We start from the raw sequence: 21709 nt of genomic DNA, 5'->3' as shown, positions 1-21709 counted from the left end.
CAGTATTAAAAGCAGACCAGCTAGGCTCCTTTGTGCCGCACTAAAAATAATACCAGAACATAAGAAAGGTTTCTGTATTACTTTATGTGCTCTGTGATAGCGTCTTTTCTGTGAACACTCTCAATTCCAAATAAGACCCTGACATTGAAAATTTACTTGTACATTCACAGGGGTTATATTATGCTTCCATGACCCTTGAAATGAGTATGGATGCAGACAGAAATCTTTGCGTTGTTCTCCCTAAGGTATTGCCATCAGAGAGTCAGCAAAAGTGGTTGACCAAGCCCAAAGGAGGGTGCTGAGGGGAGTTGATGACCTGGACTTTTTCATAGGGCATGAAGCCATAGATAAACCCACATATGCCACAAAGGTAAACTCCCCACCGGGATTTGCTTCTGTAAGTGTATCACCAAGAACAGAGAGTAGGATGAATCATGCAAAATGGTAGATTTCATAGCAATTGTACTTGTGAGCTGTGTATTTTATTCTTGTGTTGGAAAAGAGGTTTTGTTGTTGTTGGTTTTGAATGGGGTATTTTTCAAAATTGAAGTATAGTTGATTTACAGTGTTGTGTTAGTTGAACAAGGTATTTTTCATGTGGGGAATCAAGTGAATTTAAGAAACCCCAGAATGCAGGATTGACTCTGGGAATGCTGGGCTTCATGTGAGAGCAAGATCTGCTTCTGTGGAAAATTGCAGGTTGACTCACTAACCTGTCAGGTGTAGAAGAGCTGTTGACTGATTAATTAAAAAGAAGCACTAAAATTGTTTAACTAGGTATTTGTTCTAAAAACCTCCAAACTCCAAATGGAATGGTATGGTGGATTAGCTGTACTTTTGCATCTATTACTCCACTGTTAAGATGATACTTTGTACTTAGAGATGTGAAGTAGAATATAAATGATAATATAACTTAATATTTCTGGTAAAGTGCCTGTTATTTCTTTACATAAATTAACATTCACCCAGTGCAAAGGACCTGTTTTCTCTAATAACTCAGTCTCTTCTGGGCCAGTGTTTTTAAAACTGTTGCTCTTACTGACATGGACTGAAGCTTGACATAGTTTGATTTCTCTTGCTTTAGTGGCCAATAAGACATGGAATAATTGAAGACTGAGTTCTAATGGAGAGGTTCATGGAACAAGTTATTTTTAATTTTCCCTGAGCTAAACCTGAGGGCCATCACTTTTTGATGGTGAGTAACTGGGACTGAGAGAAGAGCCCTGTGGATTCTGGGTTGCTTAGATTTTAAACCCAGGATATTCTTCCCTGGGGAGTTTTTAATTCCCACTAAAGCTCTTTGTATGAGTTGGAGTGCTTTTTGGGCAAATAACAGAAGGCTCAACCAAAATGTCCAAAACCAAAGAGGGCTTATTATCCCACAAAACAGGATGCCAGTGTCAGGCCACTCAGGACTGGTTACTTGAGCAGCTCAGAGATGGAGGTGAGAACCCAGCCTAATTCACCTGTTTGGCCTCTTGTGCTGGTTCCCCTCAGGCCCCAGGGTGGCTGCCCGAGTTCCTGTACTGACTTTTGCTGTATTTACTTTCAGAGTTTTAGAATTAAGACTCTCATCCTCAGAAACCTTCCTAGCAGATTTGCCCTGTCTGTCCGTGTCCAGTGTGGGCCCTAGAGGGGAACAAAATTACTTTGGTACATTTTGATGAGTCAAGATTCTCTCCTGTTGCTGGTGAGGGGACCACATCTCATCACCTGGCCCCAAGAGGTAAGTACCTAAACCGGCCTCCAGCAGCAAGGAATGAGGAGGGAGGAATGGGTTTGGGTAGGAAACCACCTGTGTAGTTAAGTGTCCTCCTGAAATAACTGGTTGGCTCTGACCTTTGCTTCTTACAGCAGAGGGAGCTGAGTCAAGGTGCTGTTTTGCCAAGGTTAAATCTCACACTAACACTGAGCTGAGTTACAGGCCCTGATATTGTGGATGTAATTGATCTTGTTCAGATGAAATAAAACAATACAGAGAAATGAAGAGAAGTGTCTCTTGGTTGTAGAGCCTGTTTTCATTGTTTTATGTTCTTTTTAAGTTAAAATTAATTACATGTATAAAACACTTACTTTAAGGAGAGCAATTGCATGTAACATAAGCTGCACATTAAAACCTACATAATTTAGCTTTGCATATTTTCCATGCTAGTGCATTGTCAAATGGTCCCTGATCCAATTATATAATTCTTCCTAATGTTAAATATGGAATATTCTTTAGAATTATCTGTCTTAAAATATGTTAAGTACAAGGCTGTTATGGTAGTTAGTGGAATCTATATATTTTGTGTCTATTAAATCAAGTCCTTGAAAGTGCTCTAAGCTTTTTCCTGGCTGTATCTTCACAACTAGGAATTGCCACGTCCAAGTACTGTGTTTTACAGGCCACTGTGTATTTTCTCTCCTGTGTATCTACGATGGTTTATTTAAAATACATGGAGCCAGGAAACTGACAGTATGTCTGAGTGGCTTTGTCTTTACAGCCAAAACAAATTACAGACTCCCACCTGCAATGCTTGGCATGTTCCCTTCTCTCATACGTCACATAACTACCTGTTGATAGGACTCCAGGCATGGGCCTGGGGCCCAGCTTCCTCTCCCTGCCTGCCCCATCCCGCTCTGCTCAGAGGGAGTCTGAGTCTTAGGCCCGTGGAGCAAATGCAATCACCAGGACACAGCCCACAGGAAATTTTTCCTACCAGGAATTTTTCTGCTCTAGCTGGCATATACACCGCAGTACAATAAAACCAATTGCTGGGAACGAACTGGAGGTGTTTGGTATGAATATGGAAAAGCTTAAGTCCTTTGCCAAAAATGAGTATCTGAAGAGAATTTTCAAAAATAATTGTTTATTACATTAAACATAAGAAAACATTGTGTTACATTTACTGTACTTTGAAGTTAGGAGGTTTGTTTGCTGCATGATGTGACAGAGGAAGTCATGAGAAGGGTGGTTTTATCTCAGGCTTATGTCCTTCCTCATCAGTTAATGGGATAATTGAAGGGGAGTGAAGCAGGTACAGGGATTTGTGGCCATGTCCAGAAATTCATTGAAGACATTTACTGAACCACTACATCAGCTAATGGCTTCTTGGTGTAAAAGAGTCTAAAAGTTTTAAATTAAAGTTCCCTCAGTAGCCTATGAAATTGTCCCTTCTGACTGCTATGACAGACATCTGCACATCCATGGTGGGAATGAGCTCAGTAGGGCTCATGTTTTTCAAGAAGTTTCAGAGACTCAACTCACGTTGGTCACGTGGACTAAACAGATAGCAAATGGGAACCACACACTTTTCTCTAATACTGAATTGCCCAGTGTTCAAGACAGAATCATATATTCTAAAGAACTGCAGTGCTCTTGAAGGGAAATTGAATTGTAACTGTAGAGGAGATTTGCAAACCTTTTTGAATATGAATCAGGGGAGGAAGAGCAAGCAGCAGTGCTGCCCAAGGATGCTGGGAACCAGGAGCTCTGCCATCCACCTGAGAGCAGGAAAGATGTATGTCCCAGCTCAGGGATGGAGGATCACCCTTCCTTCATCCTTTTTTTCCAATCAAGTCCTCAGTAGCCTGTGTGCTGCCCACCCACATTGGCAAGGGCAGGTCTCCTTACTCAGTCTGCTGCATGCTAAGCTCTTCCAGAGACACCCTCTCAGAAACACCCCAGAAAGAATGGTTTACCAGCTCTCGGGGTACCCCTTAGCCCAGTCAAGCTGACACATAATAATCACCATGACATGTGGCTTGTCCTGGCTTACCGCAGTAACTCCCTTCCTGGTTCATGAGGGTGGCTCAGACCTGCTTTGTCCTGTACACTAGCACTGGCCGGTGTGGAGCTGGACATCCTTGGCGCTACTGAGTCTGTTACTGCTGGCCCGTGTTCTTCCCATTTTCAGTATATTGTCATCTCCACTCCTACTTGCCCTTCCTTGAGGATTTATGCTTTTAAAAATGTTTCTTTACTGCAGTTATGGAGAGGTTTGGGACTGGAGCAATATTAGTTGCATGTGTTCAGCTTGCTTTCTTTATCCAGAAATATGGATTGATTTTTATAGTACTGACTAATTATTCATTTTTGAATTAATACTTGATGATATTTTACCATTATTATGAATACAATTTTTATGTAACTTGCATTCATGTGAAGTTTTAATCATATACTTCAGTATTTAAAAAATAAGAAAAACTTGATATCTCCAATTTAGATCTCGTTATATATAAATAATGGTTTTTGGAAGGTTTTATTTAAATTAGTCCTCTAAAGGAACAATTACTTGTGGTAAACATAGGAGAAAAGGAGGATTGAGGAAAACATAGATTTATGATTATGGTTCTGAGAACCCAGAAGAATGTGTCTTTTATAATGCTGAATTTGATTCAGGAGCCAGGAGAACCTAATTTTATTGTAAACATTCTCTTAATGGAAGTGTATAGATTTTAATGTTAGTTCTTCACAGATGGTGAATTGTTTGGCAGCAAGTACTAAAGTGTAAAAATCAGTGATTTAAGCAAGTTAAAGGTTTTATTTTTCTTAAAGTCATTTGTAGCAGGGAGGGCAGTGCTGGTATGTCAGGTTTCTAGTGTCATTAGGGATCTGTGTGCTCTAGTATATTTAGCATATGGCTTCCATTCTAAGATTGCCTTAGATCACAAGTTAGCTGCTGCAGCTCCAGTCATCACCTCCATATTCCAGGAAAGAAGGGGTTAAGAGCAGAAGTGGGCCTACTACATGAGTCTACCTCCAACCTTGTAAGGAGCTTTCCCAGAAGACACATCCAATAACTTTTGCTTCTTATTGGCCAGAACTTACTTAGCCATCCCTGTACACCAGGAAGTCTGGGAAATGCTGTTTTCTGGGCCTGTGATTGATCAGTGGTCTGTCATTAAGGCAGAAGGCAGAATAGATACTGGGTAGGGAAATTGCAGTGCCTGCCATAATGATGTGACTACAGGTATGAAGACAGTGGCAGATCAATAATTCAGCTGTCTTCACAACTGTGGTTGGATATGGAAAGTGTTTTCCACGTTACAGAGCCAACAGGCTAGGGAAAAGCCACACCAGGATGTGCTGTGGCTTCTGCCCTGGGGTGAAGTCTTTCTTCTGTTAGCTTCTCCGCCTGTGGAGAAATAAACCAGGAAGTTGTACTGGGAGTTTCTGTGGCCTTCGCACACAGGCTGTAACTCAGGGTTTCACAACTCTTGTAATGAATTTTTTTTTCTTATTATAGAACTATAAGTGCGATTTAGAAAATTTGGAAGATTCTTGTGGGGCTTTTCACACTCCTATCCCATTATCATAAATATTATCATTTAGTATAGCTATACTTAATCTTTTCACTCATGTTTTTATATGATTTTGCATTCAATATTGTGTCCTCCATCCCTCTCCCCCATTTTCTTGCACGGTTTTCATAATCCTCGCTTTAATGGTCATGCAATCATGTATCCAGTGGTTGTTTCCAATCTGTTTAGCAGCCCCATTATTTTTAGATGTTTACTTTTGTTTCCAGTTTCTTGGTTTTGTAAGACATAACATAAATTAATATTTGCACATTTTTTTCTATATTTAGAGCATTTTTATATTAAGAATATAAAAATTATATATATATATATATAATTTGGAGGTCCAGATGTGTTAATAATTTTGAATCTCTGGTATACCATTTCACACTGAAATCTTCAATGTACAAGAAGCCACATTATTTGAACTCTTAGGATTGATTAATATCATTTTTGATTATTTGACTTTTTAATTTGCAGTTTGAATACCTTTGATCTTAAACAGTTTTTCATGTATTTATTAGTTATATTTTCTCCTTTGTGAATTGCGTATTCATGTCCTGGGTTTTGTACATATCAGTGTTTTATTGCTTTTATTGTTGCTATGATTTCTTTGAACTTTATTCTACTTAAATTTTTCTTTTGTGATAAAATGCACATACCATAAAATTTACCATGTTAACCATTTCTGAATGTACAGTTTGGTGAGTTGAGTACATTGACAATGTTGTGCAACCATCACCACCAGCCATCTCAGGAACTTCTTCATCTTCCAAACTGAAACTCTGTCCACATTAAAGAATAACTCTCTTTCCCCCTCTCCCAGCCCTAGCCCCCACCATCCCCCCTCTGTCTCTATGACTGTAACTATTCTGGGTCCTCATATAAGTGGAATCATCCAGTATTAATCCTTTCATGACTGGCTTATTTCACTTGGTATAAGGTCTTCAGGGTTCAGCCACATTGTAGCATGTGTCAGAATTTCCTTCATTTTTTAGGGCTGAATAATATTCTGTCGTATGTATGGCCACAATCTGTTTATGGTGTGAAATCTTTCATATAACAGATAAGAATTTTTTGTCATAAGCAGATACTTTTTCTCACTTGATTTTTTGTAGGTTATGTTTTTGAACATCTATAATTGTAAATTTTTATGTAAGTAAACCTACTTTCCTTTGATGTTTATATATATTTTTCATTCATCTGGGATTTATTTGGAACATCACTTGACACTGAAATTAAACCCAGGAAGAATCCAGAGCCAGGGTTTATCTACTTCTTGTTGGAATGCCTTCTATAGGCTCACATTTTTTTTTAAACCAGGCAGGAAGGAAACATTGCATGACTATGCTCCCACTTTGCATACCTTTCTAGCCTTCCTCTCTTCATCCTATTCCCCCCTCTAATCAGTTTAAATGTTATGTTTATAAAATTAACTTATTAAGGTGCTTGGATTCCTCTTCAAGGTAAGAGAAGACTCTAGGTCTCTGGAGTTAATACATTCAATTTCTTCTGGCCTGAGATATATTCTTGATATTACAGTTGATTGTTGATATATTCAGCACTTGCTAAAGGCCCAGCCCTCTCCCCACCAAGCTTTTGCATGAATTAACTCACTTATTTAATCTCACAGACAATTGTGGGGTAGGTAGTTATTAGGCCTGTTTTTCAGGTTGATAGGAGGTGCCATAAGGAGATATATTGTAACCTAAATATTGGAATCCACAGCTATTCTTCATGTGCTTTAAATGAAAGAAAACTAAAAAAAAGAAATCTGATATAGTAATCACTAACACAGTGCTAAATGTGTACTGGGAACATTAAGGTATTAACTAATTTGATCTCAGCCCCTTGAGGTAGGCACATTAAAATAAGTAATGTGTTGTTGAATAACGTTTAGATCATTTACTTACAATCTGCTTTTGATGACTTTATTATTTCTTGTCTATGTCTTAAGATTGCTTTCTCTCTCCCATTCAGGGAGTGTATTGATTCTAATCAGAGTAATTAAAACTTACTTGGGGCATGATGTTTGAGCTTTGTATCAGACAGGAGTATAAACTAAAGCCCCCAGCTAGTTGATAGCCAGATTTGATTATTTGCTTGAAGAGTTAGCATACACACAGCACAGAATTCAAAAGGTGCAGTACGATTTCCAGTGCAAGAGTGTCTCTTTCCCACTTCTGTGTTGCCTTCCAGATCCCCTTCCTGGAGGAAACCAACTTTACTGGTGCTTAACCAGCAATAATTATGTGCAGGCACATGGATTATACATAAACTTGATTCATAAAATGGTAACAAAATTGCCATACTATGGTAAATATTGATTTTTACTTTAAAAATTTTAGAAATTATAATTTGAAATATATGAAATTTACCCACTTAACACAGTTTTAAATGTATCATTTGGTAACATTTCCTACATTGATATTGTGATGTAACAGAACTCTAGAACTTTTCCATCTTGCAAGATCAAAACTTTGTGCCCATAAACAGCTCCTCATTTCTCTCCTCATACACCTTGCTTTTTAAAAAAAATGTTGTAGATACAGAAGTATATTTAAGAATGTGTATGTATGGAGAGGCCTGTTTTCATGTAGCAAATTTATAGTAGATATTGTTTCATATCTGCAGACACACTGCCCATCCTTTTTAATTGCTTCAAAGTGTTACATTTTATGGATGTGACCTAATCTGTGTAATCAGTTCCTTGTTATGTGCAGTTATGTTTTTTCTGATCTTGGAAGCTGTGACAACTGTGCACCTCTCTGAGGCACCTTGTTTTAGATGTCCCTTGGCTTGACAATGGAATTTGATTTTGTCTCATAGTCTTTGTTCAGAGACTTTCTCTTCAGTAGGTGAGTTTCTCACTGGTACATGCTGATGATTTTAGTGATAATAATGCACTTTCACTGAGTACATTCCCCATGCCAGGTGCTGCCATGAGCACTTTGTTTAGACTCCTGTGAAGTTAGTGCTAATTATGCATGGAGAGAGGAAATCACTTTCCAAACTTGGTAAAATCGAAGGTGGGGTGTAGCTGGGCTGATTGGAGTTGGAGCTCTCCCGTTGCCCGTGCTGAAATGGCCTGGGCTGTGTGGCAGGTGTGTGTGGTCACAGCTGCTTTTCTGGTGCTGTGCTTTCTGGTTTTAGTGTGTTTTATTTATGTATGGATATTTTAAAACTCAGGCTTGGCTTTCTCTTTGGTTTCTATTGGGTGCATATTCGTTCTGATAATTGGTAAAACATATTTTAACATAACTGTAATTTTGTATAAGATATTTACCTGTATTTGTTTAGGGATGATTACTTCCTACTGTGCTTAGTGACCACGATGGTACATGGCCACTTTTCTTACCTCCTCCTCCTTTCTTCTATCACCTGCTTTTGATTGTTTATGTTAGTGAACTTACTCTGATATTTATGTTTGTGACTTTATGTTTACTGGTGTCTCTGCTGCTCTACCAAGAAAACAATATCTTTTGATTCCATGACACAAGGGCATCAGTGTCTTTATATTTTCCTCCTTTCCATCTGTGCCTGTCAACTTGATACTACTCCTGTTGTTTTAATTTATAATATTTACATTCTGTTCTATAGCTATAGATTCTCCCAGAAAAGAAAAGCATTTATCCCTACATCTTAAATGGACTACTTGCTCACTGTAAGTCTTTGGCTGTACTTTATGCATTCTTATTATTTGGCTAAAGCTTATTGTCTGATGGTTAATTCATGAAGGGTTCATAGAAACCAAATTCTCTCAAGTTGTTGTATGTTTAAAGATATTTTGTTTTGTTTTGCAACAGACTTGATTGGCAGTGTGGCCAGATATAGAATTCTGGGGTCATATTTTCCTGCCAGAAAAGTCTGTAAATGTGGCCCTGTGTGTCCCAGTGTCCTGCATGCAGCTGTGCCAATGGCCAAGACAGGCTGCCCTTTTCCTGCTTTAAGAGTATGTTGCTCTGCTCAATAAGCCTAACAAAACACCATAGGCTGAGTGGCTACAACAACAGACAGTTGTTTTCTCACAGCTCTGGGCGCTTTAGGTCTGAGATCAAGGTGCCATCATGGTTGGTTTATGATCAGATCTCTCTTCCTGGCTTGCAGATGGCCTCCTTCTCACCAGGTCCTTGTGTGGCTCTTCCTCTGTGTGTGAGTGAGAGAGAGCTCCCTGATCCCTCTGCCTTATCCTGCAGAGATGTTAGTGCTGTCCTGTGACCTCACTGATCCTGGATTACACCTCTAGGGGCTTCATCTCCAAACACAGTCACCTGAGGGTTGCAGCTTCAGCATAAGAGTTTTGGGACACACAGCTCAGTATAAAACAAAGGGTAATGTGGATTTTTATTTATTTATTTTTTTGCCAAAAGGCCTAGATTTTTTTTCCTTTCTTTGTTTTTTTTTTCTCCTTTTCTCTCTCTTTTTTTCCCTAGCTTAAATATGTGATGTAAATCCATATTTATTAACATGGAAAAATGTTCAACAAATTGCTGAATGACAAAAAGCAGTTTTATTTATTTTTATCTTTCTGTAATCCTGTTAATTTCCTCCTATTAGATAATAGTTATTATTTTAAATAGACATTTCAAAAAACTCGGATATCTATGTCATGATTTTCATCTGCTTTTTTTTTATATTTTCTGGGTACATGCTTTTTATCTGCCATTTGTTTTTTCCTATTTTCTCTCTCCCCTCTCTTTTTCTATGAGTGTTTTTATTTGATGTTTGGCTAGTCTTTTTGTGTTCTTTCCTCATCTTTGAGTGAGGGGAGCTCTTTCTGAACTGGCTGTGTGTCTGGTTTAGGCTGGGTGGTGGGCAGAATCTGGCTGAAGCAGCTTCTGTCCCAGGCTTGTCTTTCTCACAGCAGATGGTGGAGGTGTAACTTCTCATCTTGCTGCCTGTGCTCTGAGGGGAGGGGCCTGGGGAGCGAGGCTCCTGCAGCTGTGCTGCTCAGACTGCTCTGACTCCAAGCAAGGGCTCTCTGCTTTTGCTCTTCTCTGGAAAACTGGATATTGCCTGGTATCTGAAGTCACTGGTGTTCTCTTTCCATGTCCTCACTCATCTGGTCTCAGTGGGGCTGTTATTGCCCTTGGCAGCTCAGTGCATGTCTCTTCAGATTCACGGTGTTTGGGTGTTCTGTTATCCGAGGTGGAGTTTCCTTTTCTGTAGCTTGTTCTTGTTTTGGGGTGGATTAGTCAGAGCAGAAGTGTTTAGAGAGGCTTTACTCTCTCAAAGATTTTAAACCTCACAGCCAAAATATGTTTAATCAATCACTCTGGGTGTACTCTGTCTGTCAAATTAAGGAGTTGTACAGCATCTTAATGAACATGCTTTTAGATTAACATTTTGCTGTTCTGATGTAATTACATGAAATTTGGGTGAACACTAAATATAGTGAATATTTCCTTACAGACAGAACCTCCTCTGAATACACCAGAAAATAAAGAATATCTTTCAGATATTATGTTCAAATTATTTAATGTACCGGGACTCTACATTGCAGTTCAGGTAAGGACAAGTGACTTTCATGATTCCCAAGTGACCTTAGTTGTCTAATGTGGAAGAAATGGTGATTCTAGAGGCCTCTGTAAGATTGTGTGGTGTGGTTTCCTTTCCCATGCACTCAAGTGCACATGAACTCATCCCATTCAGGTCTGAGCTCAAACACTGTAGAGAGCAATTTCTGTGATTTATGTTTTTACTGCTGGTGTAGAGTTTGTCCAGCTTTTGTCTGTTTACATTCATTAAAATCTAAGGTATCCTCAGGAAGACAAGTTCAAGATGTAGGTGTGGTTCTTTGGCTTTTTTTACTTCTGATCATAAAAAAGAAAATATACTATAGAATCTGTTAAAACAAAACAAAATGAAACAAAATAAATGTCTTTCAAGGGTTTCCCTTTGTGGATCTGAGCTCCTGTGGTTCCATGAGTTTGCAGAACTTCCCCTGAAGCTGCTTGTTCTTCGTGGGGTGGTTTGTTGTTTTTAGGTGTAATGTATCTGCCTCTATATAAGGGAATTGACTGAAATTTGGGGGAATAAATGATAAAATTGTTTTCCAAAATGCTTCCTGCATATTCTATTCCCTTACTTGTAGGAAAAAAGAGGAGGAGTTGCATAGATGTTTAACTTGGAAGATTCCACATGCTGTGTCCTCTGTGTGGTGATTCTCAGTAGACAGTGATGTCTTAAAGGCTCTGAAAATGCCTACATTAGGAAACTCTGTTTATTCCACCACTTCCAAAGTTAACCAGAAATATTCCCCCACCCCTAAGCTGTTTCTGTTTCATGGAGTAGGAGACACTTCAGGAAACACTCGCCCAGTGGTTCTCAAAGTGTTCCATGCAGCAAAGTCTCCTCAAAAGTGTTTTTTTCAAAATACACATTCTCAGAATTTATATCAGACCACGGGTTTCCAGCCTCAAAATTTTGGATCGGGCAGTCCTCAGGGGAGGGGAGGGTACTGAGCTGTGTGTTGGATGTCTAGCAGCATCTCTGGTCTTGACCCACCAGGGGAAGCACCACCACCAGCCTCCCCTCCCTCAAGTGTGACAGCGAGAAATGGCACCAGGTATTGCCAGGTGCTCCTTGGGGGCAAAATTGCCCCTGGTTGAGAACCACTATCCTGGTTCTCCAGATGAGAATTTCTGGGTGCCAGGCCCAGTATTTTGTCTTTCTAAAGTCCCCACAAGTAGTCTTATTGCAATCCATCTGTGGACCCACACTGGGAACCAGTGGATTAGAAATTAAAACCTCCTGATTCCACAATAAAATTCCTTTGTCTCTGGCTGTTCTTTGCAAAGCTTTGATTTATCTTACTGAGAAGTTTACTCCTCCAGATTAAGTGCACAGAATTTACATGTTAGTTGCCCACTTTGGAATTTGGATTTGGGAGGATGATGGAAGGTAGGGAAGGGAAAGGTCATTCAGACTCAGTAAGAAAGAAAGGGCTTATTGCTCCAACCTGAAGATAGGCTTGTGGAACACTTGAGAAAGTCCCCATGCTGATGGTCTCTCTGGTATTTGTGAAGGCAGTGCTGGCCTTAGCTGTGTAGTGGACATCATGACAAGTTGGTGAACACACATTAACAGGAATCATCATTGACAGCAGGGATGGGGTCACTCACACTATCCCAATGGTCAGCAGGGCACCGAGTTCTGCTCTGTCTGTGGGCCTAACCTGATTTGAGGTGAAGGAAGCAGTGAAAGAAAAAACCCTTCTGTTAATTAAAGCACCACTTTTGAAGACATACCTGTACTTATCAAAGGTAATAAGAGCCTTTAAACACACTTGTGTGAGAAAGTGGAAGATGCCTAGTGTCTGTGGCACTGGCAGTTGGAAATTTGCAGTAGCAGATTTGTGCAGTCTGGTGTCAGCAGTCGTCTGATGTCCCTGGGCTCTGCTTGGCTCCGGTGTCACTTTGCCAGGAGGGTTTTCCTGACTTTCATTCTGAACTGTAATCTGGATATCAGTGGGTGCGGCACATGAACATTTGGAGGATGATTTTGTGTTCTGTGACAATCCTCTGGAGAGGATTTGTTTCTTGCTTTTTAAAAATTTTTTAAGAGCCAAGAAGGAGAGATTGTTCACCTTGACTTGTAGGATGCTCTGCAATGTCACTTTTTGGTTTTAATTTTCAAAATATAACAGAAGTGATTTCTAATTCAGGCTTCAAGAGACTATATATATATACACATATATATTTGGTACAATGGACTAGTTAAATGAATTATTTAAATTTTTTTTTTTAATAAATTGAAGCTATCTGGAGGGGGTTACATTGGGAATTCAGACCTGCCTTTCCTTCTCCACGTCCCTTCTTGGAGGCAACCCCTGATACTAATGTTTGTTATTTTGTGTATTACAAGTGTCTTTTGTGCAAATATAGCTTTGTGTGTTTATGTGCTAAGCTCCTTTTAAAAATGCAATAAATGAATCACTATGCTATACACTGGAAACAGAATTTTGTAAGTCAACTAAGACAAATTTAAAAAATGCAAACTAGTATTTTTTTTAAAAAAACAGTTCATTTATTTCATTTAAAAAATAGTCACTGTTTTATTTCAGGACGTTGCAGAGATGATGTACTAATATGCTGGTGCTTTAATACCTCAAAGTTCAGAAATCACTGCAGGGGGAGGCTGATGTGTCTACAGTCAGGAGGAAAAAGCCAAATCTTTCCCCTCTGTCATTGCACCCTGCCAGTGTCCCCTTTGCCTGGGGGTGAGGAGAGGCAGGAGGCCTGCAGAGCATGCTCTGTGCTCGCAGCCCCTTCATCCAGTCTCGGAACACTGCCCCCTCCTGGGTGTGAGGTGTTTAGGTGCCACTTGCTGTGTGGCCCTGCCTGGCTCCTCTCTGAGGTCACGTCCTCAGAGGTCAGTGCAGGCCAAGTTCAGGGACTGTGCCTGTGGGTCTGCTTCCTGGCCTACCCTGTGTATCTGAAACAAGTTTCACACTACGTGCAGGCCCACAGAGAAAGTTGTTGTTCAAATTTTTCTCTGTTTCTTAATGCAGTTTTTTCCCCTTATTTATAAAAATTACATTTACTGTACGAAATTTAGGTAAAATGGAGAAATGTAAAGAAGAAAATAGAATGACCCAGAAACCTGCCCAGAGGACTGTGCCACACTTTTTTGGTATAGTCTACTGAGCTCTTTTTCTTAGACAAACAACACACATTTTAAGCAGTTGGGATACCCTCCATCTGATTTCATGTTCTAATTGTACAATGTGCTCCTGAGGTTGTATTTTGCATATTGACATATCCCTGATGTATCTTTATGGTTAAATACTCTGTGGAAATATATTTAGTAACTACCTGACAGCCCATCATGTGGGTGTAGCACAACTCACTTACTTGTTTTCCTACCATTGGCTGTGGTTTTTTTAATATATTTAATCTGTGATGAAGCTGATACTCAAAATGGGTTGAATTAATTTTAGAAAATGTTATATGTAATGTATTGAGTATAGAAATTGTGAATAGTTTCTGTTTGTGAGAGCTACTGTTCTTATGATTTTTTTATTTTAATAATGTGTACATATCTTTTATCTTGATCTTAAATATTTTACAATTGGCTTGGGCTCCTGAGAAAGGCTACACACTCTCTCACTTCTAGAAGTTGGGCACCTCAGAAGACATAAGAGGAATTCAGTCACCTGTTCTTGCAACTTCAGTGGTAACTGTGCTTGTACATAGTGGAACTGATCCATCTGTCAGATGGATGAGGATTTGCTCCAGCCTTCTGTCTCCATGAGTGTGTGACAAGCAGCCAGTGCCATCAGGGAGCTCAGAGTGCCTCCTCTACCTGGTGCAGGTGGGGACATTGTCCACTCTGCACAGCTACTCCCACCAGCATGAGCTGGACCTTCCCAGCCTGTGGCCTGCATGTTGAGTGGCACCCCAGGGGGCTGGTGAGGACCTGGGACCACACAGCAGCTCCTGGCCCTCTCCTGCTGGTGATGGCTGACAGCCTGGTCACTGGTCCGGGAGGGCAGCTGGGTGAGCGGATCCAAACTCCCCCCAGCATGGATCTCACATAGCATAGGGTTGAGGGGAACCTGCCAGACTGTTCCTTCCTACCAAGTGCAGCTCTTACTAGAGTGAGCAGATCGGTTATTGAGTCTTAAATGCATGCCTAAACCATGCTGTGTACTTGACTCGCTGCCTGTCACTGGGTCTCTTCTGTGCACCCACTCACCGCATATGATGGGTGAAGGTGCCAAGGCTGAAACATATGTGTTAACAGATGTGGCCATGGTTACTTTGCCCACAGATGTGGAACCAGGATCTGAGTCCTGGTTGTCACACTCTAAGTCCTGCATGCTAGCCAGGTGGTTGACTTTTAAATGCAAGCCAATTTGTAGTTGGTTTAAAAATTAATAGTTAAACAGCAAAAAAAACAAAATGTGACAATGAATATATATATGTTCATGTATAACTGAAAAATTGTGCTCTACACTGGAATTTGACAAAACATTGTAAAATGCCTATAACTCAATAAAAATGTTTATAAAATTAATAGTTAAAACGTTTTCCTTTTTGTTAGAGGAACAATAAAATGACCCATTGTTCGGACAGACAGCAGCATTTTGGAAATTAACTGCCTTCTGTGGTTTTCTCTTCACATTCCTAATGGAAATGCCACTTTGTTTGCTTACAGAGCATCTCAGGTTCTCCTAATGGAATTGCATGCATGGTCATTTTATTCCCCCTCCCCAAGTCCTGAGCTTTGCACAGAGTGGAGATTCAGTAAATGCTTGCATTGCCAGGGCAGGTGGGGGCAGGAGTCTAACTTACAGTCCAGGGAGGGCTTTCCTCCTGGAGTTACTCACATGGTGTTTTGCCTCTCTGTCTCCCCATGTGGAAGGTTAGGTAATTGGAAGCTGCATCAAACACATCCCTATTGCAGGTAGAGATATGTATTTCATTCAACAGCTGCCAAGTGAGAGGGAGGTGGGATTCCCTCCTGAGCAACCACTGGAGACCACAAAGGCCATTAAGGTAAAAACAGATGGGAAATGGGCCAGTTTGGTGGTGAGAGAGAAATAGTGTTTGCACACTTCCCCTTGTGGCCACCACCCCTGTTCCCACTGTGCCTTCCCTCCACTCCCCATGAATGTGGGTCTCCATCTGTTTAACACTTGAATTAAGGGGCTGAAAACTTAGCCTCTTCTCTGAACATGGATGCTTGTGGAGTTCTCCAGCTGTAAATGAGAGCAGCTTGATAACTGGTATTGAGCATCCTGCCTAGTACGATGTCATTTAATTGGAGCCTGATTAGACAGAACCTTCAATTAGCCAATGTGTCTTGCACCTCTCCCTCCAGGCTTCATTTCCTGAGTAAGGAGCAGACAGCAGCAGCAGTGACTGTGAGGAATCCTGTGCAGTCAGCCAGAATTCAAACTCATTTCCAGCTCTTGCTGTGTGTGGTTCTGTACCCTGAGAATTACCATTCAGAGTGATGCTGTTCTAGGGTGAATCATTGAACAGAGTCCACCTGTGTTTTCTAGACTCCATTACCATGCTGGAGGAGTTACAGGAAGCTCTAAAGTTAAATCAGTAAGATTCGGAGGAAAATGGCTCATTGGTCCTTATTTAAAATGCCCACTTGACTGATCCATCGGTTTGGTCTTTGTGTCACTCTGTAGGTAGCAGTTGACAGACCCCTTTCAAAGCAATTTTCTCTTCAGGTTGCAAAATCAGGACAAATTACTGTTTTGTTTTTGTTTTGTTTTAGTCAAAATGAAGAGATTCTTAGTAATACAAGGATAATTATTATATAAAGAGCAAAGATTTTGTTTTTGGAGAAAAATTTAAGCATGGAAGTGACATGTGACCTTGAACACACAGTTTCTGAGCTGCAGGGGAGTTTAAGGGAGGTTAGCCTCCCCCCTTCCCTCCCACTTTTGCACCCAGTAACAAGCTGGTTGAAGGAAATCTAGTGCCTGGGGGGAGTCCCACATTTTGCATGACACTCTTGGTGGACGGAGAGGTATTTTTAGGACAGGGTGCACAGGTGCGAGTCAGGGCCCGTGTGAGTAGGGTGGCTGGGTGCCCGGGTGTGCCCAGGACTAGAGTTTCCAGGGATGGGTCACTTCACAGCTTGGGTGTGTGGTCCTGGGCAGCCCATGGGAGTCAATCCTTTCCCCCTTGGGGAAGGTTTACAGAAGTAGCATAAGACTTTCTTTTTATGTTAAAATATTTCCTAGAACTTCCCCTAGTCCTTTCCTTGTGTTTCTTCAAGGAAATAAATTTGGATAGTTGACCCAAGTTCCCTCACCTCCCCATTCCTGTTACCAATATGTCTCACAGCCTCTGGCTCCTGACTGTCGGGGTGGCCATGCAGGTGAGAAGCGCCCTGAGTATGCTGAATGTGACAGAGGCTGCTCTCCTAGTCCTCGTGGTGGGCTTTACCTTCTTCACTGGCTCTCTGAGGTCCATCTCTGACCCTGAACCAGGTTTGGCCCATTTGGGCAGTGACAATGTATCACTCAGCCATGAAGGTAGGCAGTGGAAGAGCTCCTTGTGTTCCCTGCAGGTCAGAAACCCCATCACTGCTGTCAGTTAGTTCTTGCCCCAATTCCCTCTGTGGGAGTGGGTCAGAGTTACCCTGTGTCTTGTTGCCCCTGTGGGCAGGAGTGGGCCTGTGGATGCGTGGATTCTGTTGGTGGGGACAGTGGTGGTCCAGGACTTGGGGCTGACACACAGCACACCATCAACACTGTGGAAGCACTTCCTGCCTTCAGTTAAGCCTCTGAGTTGCTGTGAGAAATTGACCTGGTGTCTTAGGACAACTTACTGTTTCTGCCCTCAGCCTGGTAGATTTGAAGTTGTATGGGGTGACCCACTCACTCAGTTATCAGTGAGCACAGGGGTGTGTAGCAAGTCTGGCCCATCAGTCTTACAGTTGTGCAGAGTATACCAAGGATGGTATTAGGTTTCATTTCAGGGATTCTAAGAAATTTTGAACTTAGTATCAAGAAAATGCCTTCAGAGGTCCTCCTGAGCACCAGCTTTGGGACTGACAAAGTGCAGGCATTGAACAAAGCCCACCTGGCCCACAGGAAGCTGACTTTCAGAATCCGGTACCCAGGGGCCAACTGCTGTTCTTGTGAGGTTAGCTCTAAGGACAGATGATCAATCCAGAGACCCCCAGTCAGGCATCACCAGCTGAGGAAACACTTTGCACAGCACAGGCTGGGGCTGGCACTGAGCGGGTTCTCATGCCCCAATGTGTGGCAGCTCCATCCTGTCAAAGTCGGGCTTTCCTTTGGTTCATGGTCCCAGCACCTTATAAAGTGCTCTGCAATTTACTTATTTATCACTGTCACTTGTTACTCTGACTCTCAGCCAGTGTATGGGCCAGTGGGCAGGGGTCTGTGTGTGTTTTATTCACTTGTGCATCCCACGTGCCTAGGCACTCACTAACTCTCTGTCATGGAGCCACTGAGTGTGCTGTGTCAGACCGCAGAGCAGGTTAACCACCTGCCAATCGGATGTGGTGACCACAGGGCCAGATCTGCTGCCTTCAGATCTGGGTTGGGCTGCGAGGCGGGTCTGCTTGTCCCAGTGGGTGGCAGCAAGTGCCTGGGCAGGTGCCACGTGGGGGCATACAAGGAGTAAGAAGAGAGGAGATGGAGACTAGGGACTTGATAGGCACCGTCAGACATCATCTCAGATAGTAGGCAGCAACATGTGACACAGTGAGGCTGGGACTAATAGCAGAGCTGGAAAGAAAGCAGAGTACGTGGCCAGAGCATAGCTGTTAGACATCACTGAGCCCAGTAAGTGTCCCTTGGAGCTGTGGCATTGGGCAGGACTGATGTCGGGGGTTTGTGGTGCTGGAGTTACTGGGTGTTTGCCGGAGGGCAGACTGGGTGGCCGCTAATGCCTGGTGACATCTCTGTGTGTGTGTCTGCAGGAGAAGTACTGTCACATTTGCCCCAATATAGTCAAGAAGTTTGCCAAGTATGACCTGGATCAGCGGAAGTGGATCAAACAGCAAACAGGGAACAATGCCATAAGCCAGAAGAAATTCATTATCGATGTTGGCTAGGAAAGTTTCCCAGGCCCTGAAATTTTCTTTCACCCAGAGGTAAGACGTTTGCTTTCTGAGTGTGCAGAGAATGACGTGTGTGGAGCAATGCTGTCACCTCGTGTGTGCAAGAGTGGCTCCCCGTTGGGCTCCCAAGTGAGGTGGCCACCTTTCAGGGAGGACCTTGGGAGTGTAGGCTGCAGCTTCAGTGGCTGCTCTGGCTCCTGCATGGTCCACGCACTTGACTGGGTGTTTCATCATGCTCCTCTTTGGGTCTGGCTATCTGTTAAACAGTTAATGGTTGGTTAAACCAAGAGTGGTTAGGAAGGAGCTTTAAGAGCAATAGAAGAGAATGGATTTGAAATTCATCTCCTACTGATATGAAAACTAGTTAATCTCGAGGATTGATTGGAATTTGCCTCTGTATAAGAGTACGATAGCGTACATATAACCTTCCCATCACACATGACGATCCATCCCCAGTCCAACATTTAACCCAGTACAGCTGGTCCTGCTGTGTTCCCTGCTGCAAGTTACATAAAGCTTCTGTCTGAGGACAGCCTTGGAAAGAAGAATTAAAGATATCATCAGTTTAGCAAGTAGTCACAAAGAATTATTACTGCGTTTGTAAAAGCAGTAGCTAAGAGGCAATATTTTAAGGTTTAAGTAAAATGGACTTTATTTGTATTTTGGTTTATTTTTCTGCCTCATTCAGTTTACATTTAATAGGTAAATACAAACCACTGCCTGTTCTTCGATGTGTATGACTGTTCAGGGAAATGGCACACAATGTATGTCTGACAGTACCTGATATCACGGCACTCATTCGCTCGTGATAGTCTTCAGTTAAAATAGACATAAACCAGCAAAGTCCAGTGAACAGCTGCATGGCGCCTTCTTCTTCCCTCGAGCACATTGACACTTTTCATGATTTTTAAAGCATTTTTAAGAATTTTGTAATTGAATTACTTATACTTTAGCTTATTTCACTTATGGAATTGAATGTAAGATTTTTTAGTTAATAACATGGTTATTACCATATTGATTGTTTCACCTAGAAGCCACCACCATTCCCCATTCCCAGTCTTCTAGCTCAGATTTACAGTGTGAGTCACTGACTAGGTTTTTTCTTATATCCTGGCTAACTTTTTCATGACATTAGTGTCTATACATCACATGCTCATTATCTACAATATTTTTCATTACATGCCACATACACTGAGCACTTGCTTTTTACAATCTCATATAAAGTTTGAGTCACTGTGTATTCTAACGCAGGGCTGGCCTGTCTTTGTTACTGTTTGATTTCTTTTCCCTCTCTAAACCCACACATTTCATCTCTTGAAGGGACATGTCACCATCACTCCATGCACAGAGTCACTTGGATTAATTTGACACATTCATTCCAATGTGATGGTTTAAAAGGCATAGTGAATTCTGTATTTGTTAAAGTTACATTTTAAAAAAGTTGTTGAGAGAAATGTGTATTGTTTCTTTTATATCTGTACAAAATTCTGTTCACCAACCTGGATTTTATGCAATCCATCTCAGATGTTGTTGACAAAGTAACACAGAACTGTCCCATTGATGTCCATCATCTGCTATATAAGGTATAAGCTGCTTGGGTAACATGCTTGGATTTCATTCTGAAATTAAAGGCCCAGCATTCTGAGAATAATAGACCCTTACCATCAGTCTGCAGATAGTCCTATTTGACTTCTGTTTTATAAGATTTGTTAAGGGCCTGATTCCTGGTAAAATATTTTTCTTGGAGTGAGGGTGACTTAAATGCTTGGCAATATAACTCAGTTAGCCAGAAGTATTTGATTTAAATATTCTAGTATCTCTTATTCTTATCTGCCCAGCTGTATTTATAAATTGGACAATTTTAACCCTCCATGTTGACTGAAAGATCAAGGGGGTCCTTCCCCTCTTGCTTTCTGTGAGTTTGCTGGTCTTGCTTCATGAGTATTTAGATTAGTGCCAGATGTGTTGTTGTCAGAGAGAAGGAGGAATCTGAAATGAACAATCAGAAAATGCTCATGTAATGTTTCTCCAAAATTCTTTGAGTGCAGGGAATTTTGAAACTTGAAAGGAGAAAAAGGCAGTTCATGTAACTGTAGGATGAAGGAAGTGTTGCTGAGAGCCAGAGGGGAGGGGCAGAAAGTGGCAGTCAGCTGGCCCTGCTTCCCTGCCTGCTCACCACTGTCTGCACATCCTACTCTTCCCCCAAGACCACGTCTCCCCTTCACAGATGCAGGGGCCTGCACCTTAGGGGGGAGAGGACCAGGCTCAGTAGGGAGGGCTTAATACAGTTTATTTCATCTGGACAGTAGAATACTATTCAGCCTTTAAAAAGAATGAGGTAAAGCAATGTAAATTCAAATGAAAAGATGTCTACTGTATATATTGTCAAATGAAAAAGCAAGTTGTAAAATTTACACATAGTATTATTTCATTTTATTTAAAATATACTTTATGTATATATATATATAAGAAAAGGTATTGAATGATATGTGTTAAACTCCTTAAAGGAAATAAAATATATCTGGGCAAGAGATGGATAACTCTTACTTTCTACTCTTTGTGTTTTAAAATTATTTGAAATTTTATGGTTAATACATGTTATTTTTATTATTGGAAAACATTTTCTATATAGACAAATTTGATGGGTAAAAGCAAATAATAATTTGGTTTTTATTGGTATATAACCTTAATTAAACACATCTCACCTCCAGTAAATGTGCAAGGAAGGGAAAGCAAAGGCAGATGAGAGTATTAAGTTTAGTGCAGTATGTGGCTTGTTCTCCCTACTTCTTAAATCTCACATAACATCAGCTGTGTCTTCCTGTCCATGAAAGCAAGGAACAAGTGTGCACTATCTAGTCCTCAT

The 21709-nt window shown here is 41.1% G+C and overlaps 1 pseudogene; it reads left to right on the top strand.

Moving 5' to 3' along the window:
* The first annotated feature begins 253 nt into the window (after positions 1 to 253).
* LOC141576133 (actin-related protein 3B-like) lies at positions 254 to 20432 on the top strand (annotated as a pseudogene).
* Positions 20433 to 21709: the final 1277 nt, after the last annotated feature.

The sequence above is a fragment of the Camelus bactrianus genome, chromosome 36 (assembly GCF_048773025.1).
Source record: "Camelus bactrianus isolate YW-2024 breed Bactrian camel chromosome 36, ASM4877302v1, whole genome shotgun sequence".
Lineage (NCBI taxonomy): Eukaryota > Metazoa > Chordata > Mammalia > Artiodactyla > Camelidae > Camelus > Camelus bactrianus.
This window is presented reverse-complemented; position numbering and strand designations above follow the sequence as displayed.